Genomic DNA, 14,197 nt, shown 5'->3' on the forward strand with positions numbered 1-14,197 from the left:
TAATTGACGTGCTTTTCCAAACTTAAAAGTCAACTACGCAAAAATTTTTATTGAGCCCTGGCTGGTGTGGCTCAGTGCATTGAGTACTGGCCTGCAAAGCAAAGGTTGCCGGTTTGATTCCCAGTCAGGGCACATGCCTGGGTTGTGGGCCAAGTCCCCAGTGGGGGGCATATGAGAGGCAACCAATTGATACATCTCATGCACAGCCATGCATCGATGTTTCTCTCCCTCTTTCTCCCTCCCTTCACCACTTTCTAAAAATAAAGTATTTCTAAAAATTTTATTGTAATTTACCTACTAAATATCCATTTTCCCTGATATCAACCAAATATTTCTGATTCTTCTCCCAGGTAGTAAGATGGCACTCCCTCTCCCCAGAGTTGGAATCAGCTATGACTATGGCCGAACAAACGTGCAGAAGCTTTAAGAGACAGTGCACACCTCACCAGAGCTCTCCTTCCCTCTGCCATGGTGACAACCAATGCTCCAGGCCGTGGCTGCTGCATCAGCCTGTGTCCTGGGGGCTAAGAGGAGACTGAGCAGAGGCCCAGCCATCCTGCAGTGAGCATGCAGAATTGCTGAGGAGTGGGCCTTCATTGTTTCGGGCTGTCTCCATCTCTTGGAGTTTTTCAAAGGGAGTTTTTCATTGCAGCACCCTTAGCCTAACCCTGTGGGATTGGATGCAGTGAATCAAGTGGCCAGTTATTACGTGATTGGCTCTTTGCTTCAAATCAGCTCCTCTGTTCTGTGTTTTGTGATGCTGAGCCTGGAGATGCTGCACATCTCCTGTCTCCTTTTCCCGCTAGCTCCTCGTTAGGCTGTGCCACTGTGGAGGGATATTGGGAGACAGGACGGCGGCGCTGGTGGAAGTAAGGGGCTTTGCTCCTTTCCGTTTGCTCACTGTTTCTGTTAGCATCTCTCTCCAGCTGTGGCAGGTGGTTCCGAGCTCCAGATTGTTGTGTGCAGCACTCCCAAGACCAGCCCCGTATCAGGGCCCTCGGAGACACGCACACAGCTCTAAGCCGCACTCCTCCCCAGGGTCCCAGCTCCCAGAAGTCCCTCCAGAACCACCGGCACCACCCAGGCAACACCTCCTTCCCTGCCCCCACCCTGCCCAATCTCTCAGCCCCAGCCCACAAAAATCTGAGTTTCTACCTTACAAGGCGCTTCTTCCACGTTTCTCTGTGCAAATAACCCTAACCTCATCTCTTTGTCCTGCCCCCCCTCCCCCCCACCCCCCACCTAGAGGTCACGGTTTCTTCCAGGAGTCGCCATCTCTGGGTTATCTTAACAACTGCTTTCCAGTTTCTCAGTCCTAGAAATCTAGGAAACTAAGCCCCCCATATCAGATTCTCTGTTAACATACCACTGCGATTTCTGTTTTCTTGTGTGTACCCTAAATACTACACCAAGAAGTATTTGTGTGTATGAGTGAATTGAGCTTAGTCGCTCCTTTACTCATTTTGCCCCACCTTTCTCCCAGTCTTTCATGACAAAAGGAAAATTTGAGCCACCAAGTCCATCTCTTCCTGTCTTTTTTATGAAGGAAATTGTTCAAGCCAGTAATGTTTACAGAGCAAGTGTTAGGAAGGCATTTTACAATGAACCAAGATCTGTGTCCTTAATTTCTAAATAATTCCAATACCAGAAATCATCAAACATAATTCTGGTTTTGTTTTCAAAGAAAACTCCTGTCCTGGCTGGTGTGGTTCAGTGAGTTGAGCACCGGACTGCAAACCAAAAGGTCACCAGTTCAATTCCCGGTCAGGGCACATGCCCGGCTTGTGGGTCAGGTCCTCGTTTGGGGGCGTGCAAGAGACAACAGATCCATGTTTCTCTCATATAATGACGTTTCTCTCCCTCTTTCTCCTTCCCTTCTCCTTTCTATATAAGATAAAAAATAAATATTTTTTAAATAAAAAAGTAAATTCTTTAAAGAGAATGTAAATGATATCATCCACTCGGAATAAGACCTATTCCCAGGCTACTCCTTAAGAAAAATTCCCACCTACTCCTCAACTGACTCTTTGCAACTATTGAAGACACCAACCAAGTAATGAAAATAAAGTTTTTACCTGACGATGTACAAGGACTAAAAAGAGTTTGACTTAATAACAAGGAATTCTAATTCATAGCAAAAGACAGCCAAGCTGCATGCAGTGGGAGGTGTGTCAGCTCCCTTTATTGCAGAGGCATAGCATCAATATTCCTCCATCGGGTTTGGCATTGACTGTTCTTTCCCTGGTTCCCAAAAATGCAGTCTCACTTCTATAATATGGAAAGTAAGTTTGGTTTTGTTAACCATCATCTGATAGCAGAGCTATTAAAAAGCTACTCAACAGGAAACTGAAACTAAGAATTCTAACAAGTGGCTTGTCAGTGAAGAATGTCCTGGCTGAAGTAAGGAGCAGGCCTGCCACTTTTTACCCCATCCTCTGAGGATAATAAGTAAGAAGGACAAAATGAGTGCAGCCCTCCTGGGTCTCTCCTTAAGAGTTTAAAAGCAAAATATTGATTTTGAGTTACCCTGCTTCAACTCAGCTTTGCTCTCATGGTATTTTTTATTCCCTTGTAGATTCCTGGGTCCATTTGTTGCAGATTTTAAAAAGTAAATCACTGGTGAATCTGTGGTGTTGTCCATGTAACATTTCTGCACCTAAAAATATGGTCAATTGACACCTTAAAGGTTTCCGAGCAGCTCTAACTCTTAGTGACATCTCCAGTTGCATCCCTGGTATGTTCAAAACGGATAAAGTGGATGCATTGATTTTAGTTGTATAAAACCCTTGGCAAAATCTCTTTGTGGCCATCTAGCAATCTCTTGATGGTTTATAAAGGATTTGCAATGACACAAATGTGATCCTTCCATTCTTTTCCATTTTGTTTTTCAACTAAGTCCACAGTGAATTTCCCGAGGCCAACAGACCAACAGCAGAAAATTCTTAGTATCCAGCCAGGGCTAGCCACGAATCTTTAGTATTAACAGACAACACTAGAACTGTGATTCAGATGATTATCAATAGAACCTTGAATTAGAGCTTAAGATTCTTAAAATCGAGTTACTTCTTTAAAGTGAGTTTTCTGCTGCTATGTAGAAAATTTGGTGACTAAATTATAACTATTGAGAGCTGGAACCAAAGCATACTCACATGCATTCTAAGTGAAGTTTAAACATTGTTACGGGTTTCTTGGGAAGAGATGAAAAGATTTTACACTAAAAAAGAAGTCTAGCCCTGGCTGGTGTAGCTTAGTGGATTGAGTGCCAGCCTGTGAACCAAAAGGTCACCAGTTCGATTCCCGGTCAGGGCACATGTCTGGGTTGCGGCCAGGTCCCTGGTTGGGCGCGTGACAGGCAACCACACATTGCTGATTCTCATCTTCTTTCTCCCTTCCTTCCCCTCTGTCTAAAAAGTAAATAAATAAAATCTTTAAAAAAAAAAAAGGAGGCCTAATTTTGAATCATCATTTAAATTTCTCAAAAAGAATTTCCTAACTTTATTAATAGCTGTAGAAAAAGGCAAAGGAATGGACTCCTTTCTTTTCTGGATTCTTCTGTGCAGGTGAGAAGCCACTTCCATCCCACAAAATAAATCTCAGTTTCTTCATCTGCAAAAGGAGGTTCTGAAAGTCTCCAAAATGCTTTGATACGAAGTGCCAAGTGTGGAAGGTTGATCTTGGCTGTGCCAGAGACAGGCTGGGTGACCTTGATTAAGTTACTTTGCCTCCAGCTTTTTATATCTTTGGATTTCCCTCTATAAAATGAATGTCACCATATTCCTATGAGACCAATATTTCTCCATAGAGATGCTGCTGAAGTCACCGAAGGTAAAACCCGTTGGTTCAATAACACGTATTAAGACATTTATGCCAGGAGCTGTAATAAAGAGATGACAAGACAGATCACAATGAGATACAAGCAAAGAAATCAATGGTTAAAATGCAAAAGATGTGAGAAACAGAGCATCTCCTACTAATTCAGCTGGGAGAGGGCGGGGGATGTCAGAAAAAAAGCTTTCAAAAAAAGTGTGCACATATTGAAGCCCAGTATTTGAGAAGAAGGTGTATTAGCTCTTCAGGGCTGCCATAGCAAAGTACCACAGACAGGGTGGCTTCCAACAATAGGGATACATTGTCTGACAGTTATTTTTCTTAAAAAAAAAATGAGGAAGCCCTTTATTATCTTATTTTTTTAAATATTTTATTGATTACATTATTACAGTTGTCCCAATTTTTCCCATTTTCCCCCTTGCACCCAGTAACCCCCATTCCCTCCAGCAGTCCCCCCCTTAGTTCATGTCCATGGGTCATGCATGTAAAGTCTTTGGCTACTCCATTTTCTATAATGTTCTTAATATTACCCTATCTATTCAGTACCTACCAATTTGTACTTCTTAATTGCTGCACCTTTTTCCCCATTCTCCCCCTTCCTTCTTCCAGCTGATAACCCTCCAAATGATCTTTATATCTATGATTCTGTTTGGTTTCTGGGTGTCTGCTAAGTTTGTTTTTTAGATTCAATTTCTGATAGTTGTGAATTTATTGCCACTTTAATGTTCATAGTTTAGATCTCCTTTTTTCTCATATATAAATCCCTTTAACATTTCATATTATAATGGCTTGGTGATAATGAACTCCTTTACCATGTCTGGCAAGCACTTTATCTGCCCTTCCATTCTAAATGATAGCTGTGCTGGATAGAGTAATCTATGTTGTAGGTCCTTGCTTTTCATCACTTTAAATACTTCTTGGCAGCCCCTCCTAGCCTGCCAAGTTTCTTTTGAGAAATCATCTGACAGTCTTATAGGAATTCCTTTGCAGGTAACTTTCTGCTTTTCTCTTGCTGCTTTTAAGATTCTCTCTTTAACCTTTGGCATTTTAATTATGACATGTCTTCATATGGTCCTCTTTGGGTCCATCTTGTTTGGGACTTTCTGTGCTGCTTGGGCTTGTATGTCTATTTCCTTCACCAAATTAGGGAAGTTTTCCTTCATCATTTTTTCAAATAAATTTCCAATTTCTTGCCCTTTCTCTTCTCCTTATGGCAGCCTATGATTCGAATGTTGGTACATTTGAAGTTGTCCCAGAGGCTCCTTAGCCTATTCTTCGGTTGTCTTTTTTTATATTCTTTTTTCTTCTTGCTGCTCTGATTGAATGTTTTTTTCTTCCTTATGTTCCAAATCATTGTTTTTATTTTTGGCTTCATCCACTCCACTGTTGGTTCCCTGTAAATTTTTCTTTGTTTCACTTAGTGTAACCTTCATTTATGCCTGGGTCTTTTTTATGCTGTTGAAGTACCCAGTGAATTTCCTTGTGCAACCTAATAACCAGTGTTTTGAACTCCACATCTGATAGATTGCTGACCTCCCTTTTGTTTAGTTCTTTTCCTGTAGTTTTATTCTATTCTTTCATTTGGGCCGTATTTCTTTGTCTCTTCATTTTGGCAGCCTCTCTGTGTTTGTTTCTATGCATTAGGTAAAGTAGCTTTGACTCCCTGTCTTAGTAGCTTGGTCTATTGTAGAAAAGTATACTGGTTAGTTGGTTGGGGCAGAGCCTTAGATAATTGCCAGGGAAGAGCAACTGCCCTGGCAATTACCTAAGGTTAATGGAGTCTCAGATAATGGTCTCACCACTCTCTGGCTCTGTGTGGGGAAGGGCTCCAAAAGGAGACAATGGCTGCTGCCTGGCCTCTGGAGTTTTGTCCAGAGGAAGCTGCCCCCCCAGCACTCACCCTAATGCCAGACACTTCAATTTCTCCCCATATGCAACTGGTGCTCTGCCAACTGCTGCCCCAGTGCTGGAGCCCAGAGGGAGTGAGTCTGCCTAGGTCCTAAGTCTGTTGCAGGCCCTTTAAGAGGAGACTCCTGAGAATTCCACAGTTTCTTCCACTACCCCAACCCCTACTGTTTCCCTTCCAGAAGTTATGAGGACTTATCTTCCTGGTGCTGGAACCCTAGCCTGGGTGGTCTGGTATAGGACTGGGATCCCTCACTCCCAAGGTATTCCTCCTGATTTTTATCTACCACATCTGGGTATGGGACAGACTGTTCCATGTCTCCACCCCTCCTAGCCATCTGGATGAATGTGACTTCTTTAATTCCTTGGTTTTCAGACTTTCATACAGCTCAATATTTAACTATCCTATGTGATATTTGTTTTATAGTCTAGTTGCAATTTTTCCTGTGACTCTGTGAGAAGGTGAGCTGTATTTACCTGCACCTCCATCTTGACCAGAAGTCTCTGTCTCACAGCTCTGGAGGCTAGAAGCTTGAGAGCAAGGTGTCGGCAGGGCCAGACTCCCTCTAAAAGTAGTAGGGAAGGATCTGTTCCAGGCCTGTCTCCTGGCTTCTGGGAGTTCTTTGGCTTGTGGCAGCATCACTCCAATCTTCACATGACATTCTGCATTTGTGCATGTCTGTGTCCAAATTTTCTCTTTATATATGGACACTAGTCATATTGGATTAGTGGCCCATCATACTCTAACAAGATCTCATCTTAGTTAATTATATCTGCAGTGAACCTATTTCCAAACAAGATCATATTCTGAGATACTGGGGTTAGGGCTTAAATAGATGTATTGGGACTGGGAAAGGGAACACAATTCAACATATAACAGAGAGAGAAGGGCCAGCAAGGCCAAGTGAATGCCTGTGCAGTCACTTAGAGAGGACTGAGGTGGGAGAAAGGGTATGTTGGAAAAAGCAGAAGGAAATAAGGAGAGAACTAGATAGTCAGACCACAGAGAGCCTTGAGGGCCAACCAAATGCTTTGACTCTTATTGTGGGAAGCCATTGGAGAACTTGAATCAAAGAGTGGCTTAAAGAAGACTGTGGTTTAGGAAGAACTGTCTTAAAACAGTACAGTGGATGAACTGGAAAAGGCAACACTGAGAATCAGGAGCCTTTAGCAGAAGTTAAGGAAAACAATAGTAGCTCATGCCTATTTTATAGACTATTTTGTTGTCTAATTATTTCATTAATAAGTTATTTTTTTATTAAGGCTAACTACAGAGACAGTGGATTACTCTCATAATCAGGCTCATTGAGGCCTTATATTATTCCTGTTATGATACGGTAATAGTTTATGAGGATGTGTATCATAATTTAGACATAGATATCTCATAAACGTGTTGAGAAGGCAATGCTATATAAAGTACACTAATAGAGAGCAAAATAAATTGGAAAGAAAATAAAAGTCAAATACCAAAAGAATATGTGTTACTAAAAATGAAAATTGCAAGAAAGCCCTCTGGAGGAAGTAGTACTTTGTATCAATCTTAAAAGATAACTAGAATTTAGATAAGAATAAACTGAATTTATGTTTTGAGCTCCTATTTCAAAACAAGTTATTACTTTCTCCATCTGCCAGAGAATGAACTAAAAACTGCTTAGTGATGATTAGATTGGGAATGGAAGAGCAATGAAAGGCATGCTTTGTCACATTCTTTATTTTTAAAAATGCTTTTAATTTTTGTAACTCCATGTAAGAAGATCTGCACCATGTAAAATGCCTTGACTCCAACTTTAACCCTTTAAACATTGATCACTGGCTATTCTAGGGAAACAAGAAATCTTCTCCCAAAAATATATACAACGTTGAATGTCAGCACTCTGGCAAGTAAACTGTGTCAGTGTATTCCTGAGCCGTCCCAACTTGTTCTTAGTCCAAAAAGAAAGTGATTCATTTTTGCCCTTTAGGAAACAGGAGCAATTTTCATATTGTGAAATCTTGGCAATGGTTTCCTCTTCACAATAGGTGAGGGGGAAGAAGCTGCCTTAGGTACCATCTGTCAAATACAAAGCCTTCAAAACTAGTAGTGACCCCAGAATAATATACATAGTGAAAAACGTGGTTGATATATTTTATGTGTGTAATCCTATTAACAAGAGGTGTCTTCTCTTAGTTCATTATCCTTCTTTCTTAATGACATTGAAAAACTGTATACTTTCCTATGTAGCCTGCTACTTCCTTTTGGGGCTTATTAAGATTATAATGCTTTGATAACTTTATAACTTGTTTTCTTAACACATGACTCAGTTCTCATCAAATAGTAATTAAATGTTAGAGGCCAAAAAACAATAGTGTGGATCGCAATATGGTTTCTTTCTTTACAGTGTAAACATAGAGGAAAACAAATCTATCAGTTAGGATGCTTTTAGCTACAAGCCATAGAACCCCAACTAAATGTGGCATAAAAAGTAGCCAGTGTATTGAAGAAAGAGACGTTATGGCATGTAATCAGAACACATCTTGATTTAGGTCCCCTACTCTCCTGTTAAAAGGAATCCAACATGGAAACTTTTCCTTCTGTCCCCGGATGAAAACTCAGACATTCAGCAGTCCCATGATTTTGCTAATAACACAGGAATGTAAGCATGCATGAGTGAGAGAATGAATGAATGAATGAATGAATGAATGAATGAATGAATGGCTTGCAGTCATTTTAAGGAGGAAAACTTGTCTGAGTTTAGTAATTCAGTGTTTATAGTCCCATGTAACAATCATAACTTTGAACATGATTTTAAATTAAACATTCTCTCTTTCTAATTTTGGGGGATTCCAAAGACAGGAAGCTACTGAAAGGGGCATGAGTTGGCTCTCTTTCTTGCCCTCCATCTGCATTCCTCTCCCTCACCCTCCTGATGAGGGGTGCTGAAACTTCCCTTGCCCAACTTCCCTTGCCCTGGCTGAAAGGGTTATTGAGGCAAACCCCACCCAGTCTGTGCTGTGACTGGTGTGTGGTCCTTGATTCTCGTGGATAAATTTGGTTCCCAAAGGATTAAATCCATTTATACCAATCACCGCAGCTGGTACTTGCAGTAACATTGGATTTTATTGTTTTAAAAATATTCACTGCTGTGAAGCAGAAAAAGGACTCACTGGTTTGTTCTTCTTGTTGTTTTGCATTGTTTTAGTTACTAGGAAGTTGTATCTTTGTTTTATAGATGCACTTTTCTTTTATAAATAACTTTGTTCATCACCTATCATCATTATTCCCTTATTTGACATGTGATATTTGTAATGAGTATTCCTACTATTCTATTTTATTTTGATTTGGTCCTTTTTGAATTGTAGTAGGTTTTTACCATCAAATTTGTCTCTCCCTTAGAAATCATAAAAACATCTTTTCTAAAATTAGAACATTAAGTACTCTCCAAAGATGTGATAAATATTCAAGTGTTTCTTATTTTTTAAATTTAGTTACCTGTAATTAATTTCTGTCATCTATAAAATAATTTCCAACATACATTGTGAAAAGAAAAAAAAGCATGATGCAGAACAGTGCTATTATATGCCACCATTAGAAAAAAAAATTCTAAGTATGTCTCCACTTGAATAAAATATCTCCAGAAACATCCATAAGAAACTGATAATATTGGTTGTGTCTGGGAAGAGGAATTCAGTGTCTGGAAAAGAAGAGGAATAAAGATTTCCCTTTTTTATTGTTTTGACCTATATAAGTATATTACTTATTCTAAAAATATATAAATGTCCTAGAAAAGTAGAAAGAGAGAAAAGGGTTAGGGTTAGAAATAGGGAAGAAGTTCAGATCATGGGAAAATAGCGCCTGCAGAGTTTTCCTGGAAAAGAAAAATCTGTATAACAACACAATCCAGTCATGCAAAAGAGATTGGAAACGCAGAGGTCAGCCTATAAGAGGACTGGTAGTGAGTTCAGAATGCATTTAATTATAAATGATGGCAAATCATTACAGCAATTGCAGTTATCAAATGAATGTCAAATGTTCTTGCATTTTGAAGGGAAAGAACATAATGTCGAATTTATGAGAATATGTATAATCTAGGTAGAATAGACTAGTTACCTAAATCTCACAGCCTGTGTCAACAATTAGTGACTGTACTAATTCATTCACCCAGTCCATTTCTATGTATCCGACCTCTGCTGTGCCTGAGGCCCTGTGCTGGGCACTGAGGGTATAGCAGTGAGTGAAAGTGGCAGGTATCACTCTGTCCTGATATTTCCATTCCAGTAATAGTCCATAGAAGCTATTTTGTTTTTTAGGTTGGGTGGGAAGGGAAGCATAAGGATATTGTTTAATGCCATAAAAATAATCTCTAATGGCAGTGTATTTTCCAAAACACTAATAAAATATGGGGAGGGAAATGGGAGACAAAAAAATATACACTATATCATGCACACATACAAAAAAAGAAAACTAAAAGGCAACAAAAAAGAAGTAAAATCATAAGATGGCAGAATCAAGAACAAATGTAATACATGACTATTATTACTACTACATAAAATAGATTGCTACATTGTATAACTCTATTATTTGGTCTAATTCTCAGCTATAACATTTGAAATTTAGGGATTAAATAAAGCAATAAAAATAGAAGAAATGTGAAAAATCTTGTAATGAGTATTTTCAAGGATAAATTATTGGGATAAGTATCAGGGAGAAATTCTTATTAAACTGATATAAGTTGTTTCATAGAGCATAAAACAAATTTACAAAGTTAGCATATGACTGCAATCAAAGCCTAGCAAAGGCAATACAGACCAATTTCCTTTGTAAATATTGATGTAAAACAGGGATCCCCAACCTTTTGGTGTCTCTGGACCACACTAGAAAAAGAAGAGTTGTCTTGGGCCACACATTAAATACATTCTGATACATAATTACAAAAAAAAATCTCATGCTATTTTAAGTAAATTTATGATTTTGTGTTGAACTGCATTCATAGCCACCCTGAGCCACATGCAGCCCGTGGGCTGCAGGTGGGACACCCCTGAAAATAACCAAATAATAGGCTTCCATGGAGAGTCAAGTAATGCATTGTGAATATAAAATATGATCATAGCCAGTTTACTACAGGAACATACGAGTGTTGAATATTAGAGCATCTCTTGGAATGTCCCATAATGATTGATTAAATAGGGAAATGTATGCAGGCATACCTCATTTCATTGCGGATTGCTTTACTGTGCTTTGTAGATACTGTGTTTCTTATAAATTCAGGGTTTGTGGCAACCCTGCATGGAGCAAGTCCCTAGGCACCATTTTTCCAACAGTCTTTGCTTACTTCCTCTCTCTGTGTCACATTTTGGTAATTCTCACAATATTTCAAATTATTTCATTATTATTGTTTTTGTTGTATTGATCTGTGATCCGTGATTTTTGATGGTACTATTTTAATTGTTTGGAGAACTACATACCATGACCATGTAAGACAGCAGACTTAATTGATAACTGTTGTGTATGTTCTAACTACTCCACCCACTGGCCCTTCCCCCATCTCTCTCCCTTTCCTTAGGTCTTCCCTTTCCCTGAGACACAAAAACATTGAAATTAGGCCAAATTATAAGCCTACAATGGCCTCTAAGTGTTCAAGTGAATGAAGAATTGCACATCTCTCACTTTAAATCAACAGTTGGAAATGATTAAGCTTAGTGAGGAAGGCGTGTCAAAATCAACATATGTCAAAAAGCTTGGCCTCTTGCACCACACAATTAGCTAAGTTGTGAGTCCAAAGGAAAAGTTTTTAAAGGAAATTAAAAGTGCTACTCCAGCCCTGGCTGGTGTGGCTCAGTGGACTGAGTGCTGGCCTGTGAACCAAAAGGCTGCTGGTTCAATTCCCAGTCAGGACATGGGCCTGGGTTGTGGACCAGGTCCCCAGTTGGGGGCGTGCAAGAGGCAACCACACGTTGATGTGTTTCTCCCTCTCTTTCTCCCTCCATTTCCCCTCTCTCTAAAAATAAATAAATACAATCTTTAATGAAAAAGTGCTACTCCAGTGCTTATCAATGATAAGAAAATGAACAGCCTCATTGCTGAGGTGAAGAGAGTTTCAGTGGTCTGGATAGAAGATCAAGCCAGCCACAGCAGTCCCTAAGACAAAGCCTCAACCTGGACAAGGCTGTAACACTCTTCAGCTCTATGAAGTTTGAGAGAGGTGAGGAAGCCGCAAAAGAAAAGTTTGAAGCTAGCAGCTAGCTATTGGGTTGTGAAGTTTAAGGAAAGAAGTCGTTTCAATACCATAAAAGTACAAGGTGAAGCAGCAAGTGCTGATGTAGAAGCTGCAGCAAGTTATCTAGAAGGTCTAAGATAATGATGGTGGCTACACTAAACAACAGATCTTCTATTGATCTTCTATTGGAAACATATACCATGTAAGACTTCTGTAGCTTGAGAGGAGAAGTCGATACCTGGTTTCAAAGCTCCAAAGGCCAGGCTGACTCTTGTTAGGGGCTGATACAGCTGGTGACTTTGGGTTGAGGCCAGTGGTTATTTAACTATTCCAAAACTCATAGGTCCCTTAAGAATTATGTTAAATCTACTCTGCTGTCCTCTATAAATAGAACAACAAAGCCTGGTGATAGCACGTCTGTTTACAACATTTTTACTGAATATTTTAAGCTCACCATTGAGACCTACTGCTCAGGAAAAAAAAAATTCTTTCAAAGTAATACTGCTGAAATAGCCCCTAATTCTAAAATATTACTAATCTTGTTTAAAAATAGTCTGACTTCTGTAACCCAGATGTCCCACCCCTGTGTGTGTAGGCCTGCCAGAAATACAGTACAGGTGTGCACCAAAGAACACATTCAGGAATTTTCATACCAGCAGTATTCGTAATAACCTAAACCTGAGAACAACCCAAATGTCTCTAGCAGTAGAATTAGTAAATTATATAGCCACACAACAGGACATTACACAGCAAGGAAAACACAAATACAATTACGCACAGCAACATGAGTGAATATCCCAAACAAGATGAATGAAAGAAGCCAGACACAAAGTACACACTGTAAGCTTTCATTTATATAAAATTCAAAAATCAGGAAAGCTAATTGGTGTCGATAGAAGTCAAAACTGTGATCTCCCATAGGGGGCAGTGACCAGAAGAGGGACTGAGGACTCCCGGGGTTTAAGGAATACTGGATTTTTTAACACAAATGCTGGTTATATGTGTGTGCTCAGTTTGGGGAAACTTATCAAGCTGCACATGTAGGATATGTGTGCTTTTCTGTGTGTATCATACTTTATTCCTTAAAAAGGTTTACTTAAAATATATATATATATGGCCTGAAATATACAGATATCATTTTTTCATAAGTCCTTTCAATGGATGAATGCTCTTGGCTTTATAATGTTGTTTTGCCACCTCATCCTTTTCTACCCCCAGTTACAAACACTGAGGTCTAACTCAGTTTGAAAGGAGACCTCAACCTCCCATTAATTGAGCTCTCAAATCCTTTCTCTCACCTCTCACCCTAATAACCCCACCCCCACCCCTGTCTTTTTACCCTTTTGAGTATGCTGACTCAGTTGGACATTTTTCTCAGCTTGGTGTGGGGATTAAGCCCACAGAAGGTTTATATCCTGTCTCTGCAACTTGGTTAGTGCCCTGACTTAAGGTAACTTACCTTTCTGTGCCTCAGTTTTCTCATCTGTAATGTGTTGTTAACAAACGATGGCTCCTACCTCACAGAGTTGTTGTGAGGATTAAATGAGCTAAAACATGTACGCCTTTGAGAGTGGAGAGCTCTTTGGATGACACATGCATTAATTCTAGAATTCACCTTTTAATTTCTGAAATTCAGTTGCGTTCTGCAATCAATGATGTCTTATAATCACTGTTCCTTGGGTGGCAATTGTGATGTAGTTGTCGCTGCTTGTGCTTACAGCTTTTATTCTCTTTATGTGTGTATGAGTAAAATATGAACATAATTTGTCTGAATAAGCAGTTCTTTCAATAAGCACAAAATTAAACATTTAGAAGGCAGGGTGTTTTTCCCCCCCTTAGTGGACATGTTAAAGGATAGCTTCCTTGAGTTGATGAAATGTCCTTATGAAATACCTCATTAAGTTGCTGTTAGGAGCTTTCCAGCATCATTGTATTTGAAAAATATTCCCATGCACTATTTGGTTTTTAAAATCTATCATTTTAAACTAGGTATTTTCCAGTGATCTTTAAAGCCTCCCTAGGAATTGGGCAATTGAAAGACTTCCCAGGGATGCATTGCACTGTGACCAGATGCTCAGCTATCACCTGCTTCCTTCTGCTCATAAAATGCTCTTTCTCCTCCTCCACTGCCAACCCCAGAGCACCAGCAAACACAGAACCTGGGCAAAGGGTGTTCCTTCAGGTCTTCTCCTGTCTGCCACCTCCCCATTCCCGTCTGAGCTCAAATGTCAATTCTTCAGAAAGACCTCCATCATCCCCCAAACTCATAA

The sequence above is a fragment of the Pteronotus mesoamericanus genome, unplaced genomic scaffold (assembly GCF_021234165.1).
Source record: "Pteronotus mesoamericanus isolate MK-2021 breed Mesoamerican mustached bat unplaced genomic scaffold, CSHL_Meso_final scaffold_54, whole genome shotgun sequence".
Taxonomy (NCBI): Eukaryota; Metazoa; Chordata; class Mammalia; order Chiroptera; family Mormoopidae; genus Pteronotus; species Pteronotus mesoamericanus.